Here is a 12,302-nt window from a genome sequence, read left to right on the forward strand (position 1 = left end):
AATCCCCCATGCCAGCATGGTACTCGTGGCAGTCCTTGCCCTCTAGTCTCTTACATTCTACTAGAAAGACTTGGCACGATGGGGTAAATCCAATGAAATGGTATGGGAGCAAGCACTAATGATGACGGAGGAGAACTCCAAAGAGGTAAAGGCTTCTGGTTAAGCTGTGGCTCAGTTGTGGGAGACTGCTCTCCTTGGTGGAGAGGCTCCTGCATGAGGACATGGGACAAGTTCTGAAGAACCTTTGTTTTCTTTTCTTCTTTGAGTCGGCCCAGACTCTGCCTAGATACAACTCCAGGCATGTGGGAAGAAAAGAGAAAGGCTCTGAAAGCTACAGAAAAGTTTGGATGCCTCATCATGCCCCAGATTTCCAGCAGGCTTCCCTAAAAATTTCAGAGAATTTCCCTTACGTGAGATCGATGTCTCTCTTTCAGGGCAAGATCTCATTCTTATTTAAAGATCCAAAGTACTCTAGGGTTTCTTCTAATGCATGTCCATCTATAGGATTCTGATTTTTGTTGACTAAATATTTTAATAAAATTTTAATAATATTTTAATAAATAATTTAATAAACAAAATTGCCTTGCTATTCACTATCTGCGATGGTCTTTTATATAACCGGCATTTGGCAGGAAGAGACCAAGCCTATGGGTGTCATTTTAGAGCAACTTTCCCCCTTAAAAGTAATCAGGAAAGAGGATTTTTGTTCTAAACCAACCATACCCCAAACCAGCAATGTCTGAGGGAGATTACTCTTCTAAGACAGGAGAAAAGAGTGGCCAATCCCAAGTTCCATTAAGAGATAGACATCGAGAAAACATTTTAGGCGACAGGGATAAAGGTGCAGAAATGAGAGAAGGCTTGCCCAGTTGGTTGAAATGGAAAGTATGTGGAGAAATGGTAAATAAATCTGGAAAGATAGATGGGCAAGAACCTGATTGCAAAGGGCTTTCTATGCAACGCTGAGAAGTTTGCAGTCATAGAGTCATTTAACACTGAAAAAAGGGGGTATGAGTTGTGCAAGAGTCTTCTACTAAAAAGAAGCTACTTAAATTAATCAGAGAGAAGCTTCTTTAAGCAGAAATTCTTCTTTGTGGAGTTTTGGCAGGATTTGTATACAGTGTCTTTCCAGGACCTAGGAAAGTCTATCTTTATTTCTCCCTAGGATACTTATTTTTTTTATTAATTTTATAATTATAACATTTTTTACAACATTATCCCTTGTACTCCCTTCTGTTCCGAATTTTCCCCTCCTTCCCTCCACCCCCTCCCCTAGATGGCAGGCATTCCCATACATATTAAATATCTTATAGTATATAGGATACTTATTTCTACGTCTCTCCAGTGTACTAACACTTTATAGGAACTCAATATTTCATATTATTAATCTGACTCCAATTCAATTAAATTTAACAGACATTTACCGAGTGTGTGACAGTAAGGCACTAGGAAATGAGAGAGAAAAAGATAAAGAAGGCCGTCTTCCTATAAGGAATTTAACTTCTGACAGAGGAAATAAAATCAGGCAAACATAAAAATATAAGACAAGATGTGCTAAGTCCATACGAGAAATATAAACAAAGTGCTCTGCAAGTTTAAAGAAGGAATTTTGAACTATGTCTGGGGAAGGAAAAAAAGGGTTTATGGGAAAGTTGCGAGGAAGAGATGGCATTTGAATTAAACTTTGAAAGATGAATAGCATATTTTTAGGTGGGTAGGGAAGGAAATGTATTTCAAGCATAGAGGGGAAAGCAGAAGTTTTGAAAACAAGCTATTCCAGAGAGACGACCAAAAATATATAAAAAGGAACAGTATGAAAAAAAAAAAATTCTGAAAAGGTTAAATGAAACCAGATTGTGGAGAACATTAAATGGCCAGCTAAGGGTTAGGACTTTATCTGCAGATGATGAAGAATTACCAAAGATTTTTTTTTTATGTCACAGGATTGTGACAAGAATCAACTTATGTATGTGGGAAACTGACCTGTCGTAATATGTGACATGCATTTTAAAAAGAAAGTAGAGGCACAAAGATAGATGGGAGATTAATCTCTCTATGAGGGGTGATAAAGATGGCAGAAATAGAAAGGAAAGTCTGAATGCAAGAGCTAGTTTACAGACAAAGTTAAAAACACTTATATTTTTAAAAATATACCAACTGAATAAGAAAACAAAAGGAAAGAAAACCCTTAAATGAAGTACACCCAGTGAAAAGGTCCACAGCTCATTTTAGGGACAAAAGAACTCATATGAAAGCTATTTATCTAGTCCTTATTTAAATTACACACACACATACATACACATTGAGGAGATTATACCTTAACTATATCCAACAAGGAAAATACAATTTCTAAAGGTTTCTTTTTGTAATTTTTAATATAATTATAAATCTTCAGGTCTTGATCATATACCGATTTTATTTGTGGAGTTTTGGCAGGATTTGTACAGTCTCTTCCTATTATCTCATGGTTCATGGCACATAGTGAACAATTAATAAATGTTTACTGAATGCGCCACCATATGCCTCCCCATTTCCCTCTGTGTACTATCGATTTTTCATTCTTTAAAGACGGTTGTTTTGCATGTCTTGAAACCTTATGACACAGGTAGAATGCTGCTTCCACAATCTTCCTCTAAGGTGTCATTGTGGGATAAAGGTAACCAGGTTATAGAAGCTGAGGATAAGTTTTGGTAGGTTCCTTCAGGCCCCAGCAACAGATGGTCTACTCTCTGAGGTCCAGCCCAATTAAACAGGGAGAGGACCATCATCCGTAGGCTAGGCACTTAGTGAGAAATTTTCTTTTGTTTTTCCTATAGCAGCCCATGAAACAAAGTATACAAGATAAATACAAATTAAGTTCTAGTGTGAAAGATGAAGTGCCGATCACGTAACAGCTAGGATCAGGAAAGACTTCTCTCTCAGGTGGTAGTGTTTGAACTATATTTGAGCGAAGGATTCTAAAGGATAAAGCAGGGGTTCTTAATCTGGGATCCATGAACTTGATTTATTTGGGTGTTTTCATATTTTGATAATTATATTTTAATAGAATTGTTTTCCTTGGAAATCTCGTGTATTTTATTTTGGGTATTTAAAAGCATTATTCTGAAAAGGAGTTCATAGACTTCACCAGAATAACTGTCAAAGGGTCCATTAAAAAAAAAAAAGAATGGGGGGCAGCTAGGTGGTGCAGTAGATAGAGCACCAGCCTTGAATTCAGGAGGACCCGAGTTCAAATCTGGTCTCAGACACTTAACACTTCCTAGCTGTGTGACCCTGGGCAAGTCACTTAACCCCAGCCTCAGGAAAAATAAAAAAATAATAATAATAAAAAAAAGAATGAAAAGTTAAGAGTCCCTGAAGCAGAGATTTAAAGGTTAAATATTCTAAACATGAGGGACAATCAGAAGAAATAGAAGTAGAAGATGGAATGTTCTGTACAAGAAACAGCAAGTAGGCCCATCTAAGCCAGAACATAGAGTGCATGAAGGGGACTAATTCAAAATCACTCTAGAAAGATGGGCTGAATGAAGGAATGAATGAATGAAAAAGTATTCAGCACCTATGTGATAGTTCTGTTGATAAAAATATAAAAATGAGACCATCTCTAACCTCAAGGAGCTTATATGATGATGGTGAGACAGGAGCAAAAAGTATTTGTAAGACTTGGATTTAGGTGTTAACTTTAAATGAAATTTACCAGCTGGAGGAGGGAGGTCTGGCCAAAGAAATCTGGGATTCTGAGTGTGATCATAAAGCAGTCAATGTCCACATCCCACATGATATAACGCAAGAAACTCTGAAGGGGACTGGAGGACCTGGGTTCTATTTTCACCTCTAACACAGAGGAGGAGGAGGAGTTTGGGGGAAAAGAGTGAGTCACCTTTATTACTTGCATCTTAGATGTCTGTGGAATCTCTCCTAGGCCAGGATGTCCCAGCAGGCAATTAAAGGCTGCGAGACTAGAGTGATGATGGGTGGATATGTAGATTTATGAGGCCGCTGTATAAAGATAATAAATGAACCCATGGGAGTAGATGAGATCATCAAGATGAAGAGTCAAGAAAAAAATGGGCCCCGTGGCCTCAAAACATGGCAGCCACCAAAGTGTAAGACCAAACTAGGCCCTTTTGTTCTCTTGTAGTGCAGACTTGAAGCCCTTCACTCCCTTATGAGCAGCCTCTTCTCCTCTTGGACACCCCGTCATAAGTATTTTAGAGTATATAGTAATCGTTAGGGAAGAAAGAAAAGGGAGGGGAACAAACATTGCCTAGATGCCTACTATGTGCTAGTTGCTGTGTAAAGCACTTTACCAATAGTGTCTCATTTTATCCTTGCCACCACTTGGAGACAGAGATGCTATTATAATCCCCATTTTACAGAGGAGAGCAGTCCCATCACATCCCCTCTCCCTGGACACCATTGGCTCCCTCTTGCCTCCAGGAGCAAATAAAAAGTTTGTTTGGCATTCAGAGCCCTTCCTGACCTAGCCCCCTCCTACCTTTCTGGTTTTCTAACACCATACTCCTCAACATGTACTCTTCAGTTTCGTGACACTGGCCTCCTGGCAGTTCCATGAAGAAGGCACTTTGTCTCCCAGCTCCATCTATTTCCTGTTTATCCCCCAACCCTGGAACACTCTTCTTCCTCTAAGTCCCACCTTCTCCAGGAAGCCTTTCCCCAACCCCTCTTACTTCCAGTGCCTTCACTCTGTGAAGCATCTCCTATTTATCCTACATCTAGTTTGTTTTCTACATATTTGTTTGAATGTTGTTTTTTTTTTTTTTCAATTAAATTGTGAACTCAAGGAGGAGTGTCCCTTGACACTTTTTATATTCTCTGCACTTTAGTTAGCACATAGTAGGTGCTTAATGTTCATAGATTGATTTTTTTTTAAAGGGTTAAGTTACTTGCCCAAGGTCTAAAGGTCTGATGCTGAACTTGAACTCTAGTCTTCCTGGCTCTCCACCCAGCATTCTATCCACATGACCTCTATGTGAAATGTGATACAAAAAACACAAGCTCTGCCTGTAGTCAGTCTAAGCCTGCCTCAGATTCTTATTACCTGTGTGACCCTCAGATACTTATTTAACATCTCTGGGCCTCAGCTTCTCATCCCAATGAAGGGATCAGATTCAATAACCTCTCAGGCCCCTTCCAGCTCTAATTCTATAGGCCTTTGACAGAGAAAGACTCCCTCCAAGTCAACAGTGACCCACCAATGACTCCTCTTTGGTACTCGTTATTTAGCTAGTTCTGAATCCACCTGCTTGTGTTATCTAATTGCATCTCTTCATCTTATCCATAATAATAACAGGAGAGGTTCTGTTAAATGCTAAGCAACCAAGATCTAAAGCATTTCCACTTCCCTTGTGGCAATCTTGTGAATGTTTTCTTCCCCAAAAATAAATAATATTAATCTGGGGGGTCATGTTGTTTATTAATGATTCCTGCATCCTTTGTTTTCTAATGGTTCATAAACCATTTCTGGGACATTATAGGCTAGAATTTTGCTTTTAAAAAGTCAAGGATTCTGGCCTATAATTTGAAAACTCTACTCGCTTCAGTTTTTTTGAAATTCTGAGCATTTTCCTTTCCTCTGATCTTGTGACATCCCTCCAGGATCTTTCAGTGATCCCTGACAGCAGCTCAACATCTCCCAGTTCTTTCAGCAAAGAAATCATTTATTTAATGAAAATTAATGAATATCGCACTGTGGATTTGAAGAGTGTGGTTAATAGAGATTTCCTGTTAACAAAATGCTGGATAAACCAACTTTTGCTGATATGAGAATCAGAGATCACATTAATATTTTAAACTGTGATCCTGGACAATTTGACTGTATACAAATGTGCCTTTGGTATGAAATTAGTAAGCAGTAGCAAACCAACATTCACTGGACCCATGCTCCAAACAAGACCTTTAAAGGGCTGAGGCTCTCAAATATGCAGATATATCAATACAACATTGATGGATAAGATTAGATAAGCCATGTATTAATAATTAGATAAGCCATGCTAGAGATTGTGTTAATAAAATACAAGCAAAAGAAAAACATTCCCAACTTTTAAGAAGATTACATTATAAAAGAGGAACGCCAAAAAGGGAATTGTAAAAGGGCTGGAGGAGGCAGAAAGCACAGGAAGTACCCATATGGGGGCAAGGTGGAAAAGTGGTGTGGAAATCCAGAGCTTCTTCAGATGGAGGTTCCAGGAAAGAACTCGTGGAGGAAGAGGCTGAGGAGAGGAAGAGGCTGAGGAGAGGAAGAAGGGCTGCTGAAGCTGAGGTGGAGATGGAGACTGGGAGAATGAGGAGCTGAAACTGATTACATGAGAGAGGGATGAAGCATCAGGATCCAGTCTGGTTTCCATGATGTCCTGTCCTAATCACTGAGCTGAGCACTCAAGAGAATCCCAGAGAAATAAAGGGGGAGACATGCTTCCTACTTCCAGAGCTTTACAGCTGAGAAAGTCAAAGTTCAGAGGATTCTGACATTTGTTATCTATCATTTTGACTGTGAGGGTGTTTTTTGTTGTTGTTGTTGTTGTTTGTTTGTTTGTTTTTTGCCTCTCTGAACTCCAGCCTCCACATGTGTAAAATGGGGACGGGAATATTTCTTCCACAAGAGCGCCACAAATGGTGAGCCCTGTCGGAGGAAGGGACCTCAGACCTCAGAGGCCGTCTAGTCCACTACCCTATTTACAGATGAGGAAACCAAGGCTTCAAGAAGTTACCTGATTTGTCCAAGGTCTCACAGGTAGTCACTGGCATTTGAGCATTTGACCCAAGCCATCTGATTCCAGATCTCATACTCTTTATGTTCCTTTTATACATTCAGTGAAGTAACAAGATGAAAACAGTAGTAAGGACAGCTGGAGAGATGGCAACACAAGCTGATTTGTGCTATACCAGTACTCTCAGCCCTAGCATCCCGAATGACTCTGGGATGTGTTCACTGAAAGGGGCTTGGAGTCACTTTTTTTTAAATAAAGCTTTTATTTTCAAAACATATGCATGGATAATTTTTTGACAATGACCTTTGTAAAACTTTGTGTTCCAAATTTTTCCTCCCCTTCCACCCATCCCTTCCTCTAGATGGCAAGTAATCCAATATATGTTAAACACAGGCAATTCTTCTATACATATTTCTACAATTATTGTGCTGCATAAGAAAAATCAGATTAAAAAGGGAAAAAAGTGAGAAAGAAAACAAAATGCAAGCGAACAATAGCAAAAAGAGTGAAAATGCCATGTTGTGAGCCACCCTCAGTTCCCACAGTCCTTTCTCTGGGTGCAGATGGCTCTCCATCACAAGATCATTGGAACTGGCCTCAATCATCTCATTGTTGAAAAGAGCCACGTCCATCAGAATTGATCATTGTATAATCGTGTTGTTGTGTACAATGATCTCCTGGATCTGCTCATTTTTAGCATCAGTTCCTGTCAGTCTCTCCAGGCCTCTCTGAAATCATCCTGCTGATCATTTCTTATAGGACAATAATATTCCACAACATTCATATACCATAACTTATTCAGCCATTCCTCTGGGAAGCCACTCACTTCCCAGTTTCTTTCCACTACAAAGAGGGCTGCCACAAACATCTTTGCACATGGGGGCCCCTTTCCCTCCTTTAAGATCTCTTTGGGATACAAGGGGCTTGGAGTCATTCTAAGTTGTTGGTGGGGGGGCAGTTCTTTTTTTTTTTTTCTTGGTTTCTAATAAAACTTGTCATGTCTACTGTGTCCAGTGCACTTGAAAGATAGGTATGTATGCCAAGAAATCTGGCAGAAAGATTCTTCCAGATAGCTGGGTGGGGGCTGAGCCAAGTAATGAGAGGAAAAGGGCAACATTGAAACTAAGACTCTTTGTGCTACAGAACAAGATGCCCCTGACACAAAGGTTACACTGTGTACTTTACATTTGGCTCATCTGTGAATTTAAAATCCCAATGATCTATTTCTCCAAGTCTTTAAAAATAGCAAAAACATCCACCATGCTGATGTAATTATGTGTATAGAATAGACACACTCACACACATCCTTGTATCCCTACACCCATGATATTCTGCAAGCTCATTTAGAGATGGAATTTCTTGTTTTTGAAGATTTTCCTCAAGTTCCTCACCTTGCAGAGATTGTAATTTATCTAAGCTCCAAAACACCGAATTCACTGCCTGCCATGGATTAATTTTTTTCCAGAATTGTGTTCATGAGAATGATAAAGTCATGAGAAGAATGCTGGATTTAGAGGCAGAAGACAAGATTTGCTCTGACCCCAGCTCCGTATATGAACTTGGACAAGCCCTTTTGCCTTCATTGAGCTTCAGTTTCCTCCTGTGAAAAATGAAGATGGTCTCTGAGGTCCCTCCCATCTTAATCTATAAGCCTGCAGTGATGAATCATTCTCCTCCAGTTCACACTCCAGCCACCAATTCCTGGTTTTAGGTATTATATTGCAACATCTTAAGCCAACAACAGGAGCTAAAAAGGGCAGATTAACTTGCAGTTCTCCTTCATTTTTATTTTTATTTACTGGGTTACATAGAAAAGGGGGTTTACAACAGGATGATTTCAGAAAGGCCTGGAGAGACTGACATGAACTGAGGCTGAGTGAAATGAGCAGAACCAGGAGATCATTATACACTTCAACAACAATATGGTATGATGGACGGGGCCCTCTCCAACAATGACATGAACCAAATCAGCTCCAATAGAGCAGTAATAAACTGAACCAGCTATACCCAGGGAAAGAACTCTGGGAGACAACTACGAACCACTACATAGAATTCCCAATCTCTCTGTTTTTGTCTGCCTGCATTTTGGATTTCCTTCACAGGCTAATTGTACACTATTTCTAAGTCTGATTCTTTTTGTACAGCAAAACAACTGTTTGGGCATGTATACATATATTGTATTTAACATATACTTTAATATATTCAACATATATTGGTCAACCTGACATCTGGAGGTGGAGGAAATTAGAACAAAAGGTTTGGCAATTGTTGATGTTGTAAAATTACCCATGCAGATATCTGGTAAATAAAAACTATTAAATAAAAAAAGAAAGAAAGAAAAGGGGGTTTAACCCTAATCAATATTTACAGTAATAACACACATACTTTAAGAGAGCCCTCTCCTTCCCAGCTGGCCACTACGGGAGAGAACCTTGAGGACCCATTTTAAAACCTACTTGTTTGTCTTTAGCTTTTATTTTTGAAGAATCTTTCCTGACACTGAAAATGGTCGTTGATGCTTGTGACTCATGGCATCGATTTAGGACTTGAGATCTCTTTTCTCTCCAGAGCTTAGTCAGATCAGACCCTAGGATGACAGGGTGATAAAAGAGGCAGCGTTTAGGCTGTAGATGAGCCGACTTGAAGAAATAGGACACCTGTCTTTCAAGTACCTGGTTGGGCTGTAACACAGATAAGGAAGTTCTCTTTTACTTGGTCACAGAGAAGAGGAGTTGGGAACATGGATGGGAGCTGCACAGTGGCCTGGTCTAAGAAGTCTGCCACCAATTTCCTTGAGATCAGAAATGTCTCAAAGTAGAATGGAAGATGCATAAAATTCCCTGTTGTTGGAAGTCAAGACTGAAGGCTGAAAGACAGTGTGAGGGACGATGAAAGAGATCTTATCCGATTATGCACTAGAGTAGCTGAAGTCCTTTTTCATCTCGGAAAGGATGTTTCAATGGACTGCTCACTTCTCATCTCAGTGAGCTCCCAAACCAAAGCATGCTTCACTGCCCCCCTATGTATAACCGCTCCCTTTCTTCCACTCTAAAATTTTTTGAAACCCTTTTGCATTTTCATCCTCAGCATTAGCACATAGCAAGTGCTTGACCCTTTTAAAAATTCATTTGGAGAGTCTGGGAATTACTCACTGCAGAAGAACACAAGAAAGAACAATCTAGCTGAATCCATCATTAAGACTCGTGTACACCACAGATCCAGCTCTCTCTCTCTCTCTCTCTCTCTCTCTCTCTCTCTCTCTCTCTCTCTCTCTCTCTCTCTCTCTCTCCCCTCCCCCCCCCAGCAAAGCTTGCCTGTAAAGTCAGAATGCGTTTTTCTTATCCAGTACTGGGGTGAAGTGGAATTGATATATGAAGATGGATTCCATTTTAAACAAATTCAGCTTAAGCCATCTAGATTTATGAAGAGTTGGTGATATTTCCTTTTTATAAAAGACCTCATTTATCTTCATAAATACTTCCCACTGAAAGCAGCTAGGTGGCATTGCAATGGGTAGAGTGCCTGACCTGGGGTCAGCCAAACATCTTCCCAAGTTCAAATCTGGCTGTATGATCCTGGGCAAGTCACTTTACCCTGTTTGCCTCAGTGGCATCATCTGTAAATGAGCTGGAAAAGGAAACAGCAAACCACTCCAGTGTCTTTGTGATGAAAACCCCCAATTGGGGTCACAAACAATCAGTCATGACTGAAAATGTCCTAAACAATTCAGCAACACCAAAAAGCTCTGGACGTGATGTGAGACAAACCCCCAGCAGCCTGCAGGCTTCAGGATAAGGTCTGAAGTTCTCTCTTTGTCCCGTGGAATATTATCTGCTTATTGCCAAATCCATCATTCTCCCCCTCCTAGAAGTCTTCCCAGATTAAAAGCACAAATTTCCCAGGCGAGCTGCTGTCATAGAACGCAGATTAATCAGTTCCAGGGGTCTCTTGCCTCTGTTGGGTCATAAGTTTCTGGAGAACCAGATTGGGTCTCTTTTAGTTCCACTGAAAAACCAAAAAGAGATTCCTCTCCCATTCTGGAGGGTTCTCTTCATATTAATGTCATCGGAAAAGGCTGGGACAATTAAAATTATCTCTAAAAACTCATCAGTAATTAACAAATAATAAGGCCTTCCAGACCTGTAAGTATAGTGTCTAAACTTAGGTTCTCCACGATTGTTCTGTGCAAATTTAGACCTACCAAATGCAGGCATTGGGGTGGGAAACCACGCAAGGCCCCGTCTAACACTTGCATTAGTCAGGCAATAAGTATTTATTAAGCACTGTCACTAAGGGACGCTGCTCCCTCCTCAGCAAGTCCAGCAAGGATCCGGCTGGGCCGCGGAGCCGCCACACGCCGGGGAGGGCCTGGTTGGTAGCTGGTGCAGTGATGCCCAGAGAGCTTTTCTGTCGGACCGCCTCTCAGATCTCGGATCCTAGTGACCTTGGGGGGACCTGCAGCTGCTCCTCTCGTTCTGCTTGAATAAGTTTTAATTTAAACCTCTGGTAACCAGTCTGGCAGTGAATCAGAAAAAAGAGGAGGAGGACAGGCTGAGGCCTATGGTTACATGGATGGAAATCTGGGTAATTCTCCTCCCTACCCATTCCTGCCCTGTTCATATTAATGAGATATGCAGATTAGGGTCCTTCAACTGGGAAATGACTTATGCTTACGTGGGAGAATCGACCAATCTTCATTTAGAAAATAGACTAATAAAATACATTTAAAAGCTTAAATTGTAGAATTGACTTCCTTTAAAATGGGAGCAGGAAGGCCAGGATCAGATGAAGCACACTCTAAGATGTCCCATTACCTTTGGGAAACAGTGGCTTAGCTGACACTTGATAGGACTTTTTCTGCATTTGGACCTCACAGCATCCCTGGTATGCAGGAAGCACAAGGATTAATCTAATTATTTTGCCTATGAGGAAATAGGCTCAAAGGTGGTTGAGTGGTCCGGGACTAATTAAGAGGAGGAGGCAAGATTTGAATCCAGGTCTTCTGACTTTAAGTGCATGAGCTGAAACTCATGTTAGCTCATAGACTGAGTATCCAGGGTGGTCCGTAGTCACCAGGCGGCCAGGATCCTCTGGTCCCAACCTACCGTTGCATATTTAGATATCTCACTTGTCTCTTTCTGTTCTATTTGCCCATGACATGTTCACCCCTCCCTCCTTTTCTCCCTTTGTCCAGTGCTCATTAGATTTCAGGTGCTTACCCCTCATCTCATTAGGCTGAAATTCTCCCCATCCTTTTAAGGAATGGTCTGAATCTCATTTGTTTTGAGAATCAAGCCTCAGGTCATCAGAAATTCTCTGTATTACCGCACATCAAAGATGCTTCTCTTAGAACTGCTCTCCAGGCATCTTCCCGCCAGAGTCTTGTACCAGAAATATAGATCATGCCCAAGAGGAATGAAGAGTTTTAGGTCCAGAAAAGCCCCAGCAGGGCCCTTGAGGAGTGATTCTGACTGTACCACACAGCGCCTCCTTGGAGAAGGAAGCCAGCTTTCAGATTTTACCTGCAGGGGGAAAGCCTCTCAAAACTCTTAACCAGTGGTCCTCAAACTT

General features: G+C 40.7%; 1 protein-coding gene across 9 annotated transcripts in view; it reads right to left on the reverse strand.

The window, feature by feature from the left end:
• Positions 1-12,302, reverse strand: part of CACNA1D (calcium voltage-gated channel subunit alpha1 D) — a 292,709-nt gene that overhangs the window by 179,126 nt on the left and 101,281 nt on the right. The gene's annotated exons all lie outside the window — the stretch shown is intronic.

Source organism: Sminthopsis crassicaudata, chromosome 1, assembly GCF_048593235.1.
Source record: "Sminthopsis crassicaudata isolate SCR6 chromosome 1, ASM4859323v1, whole genome shotgun sequence".
Taxonomy (NCBI): Eukaryota; Metazoa; Chordata; class Mammalia; order Dasyuromorphia; family Dasyuridae; genus Sminthopsis; species Sminthopsis crassicaudata.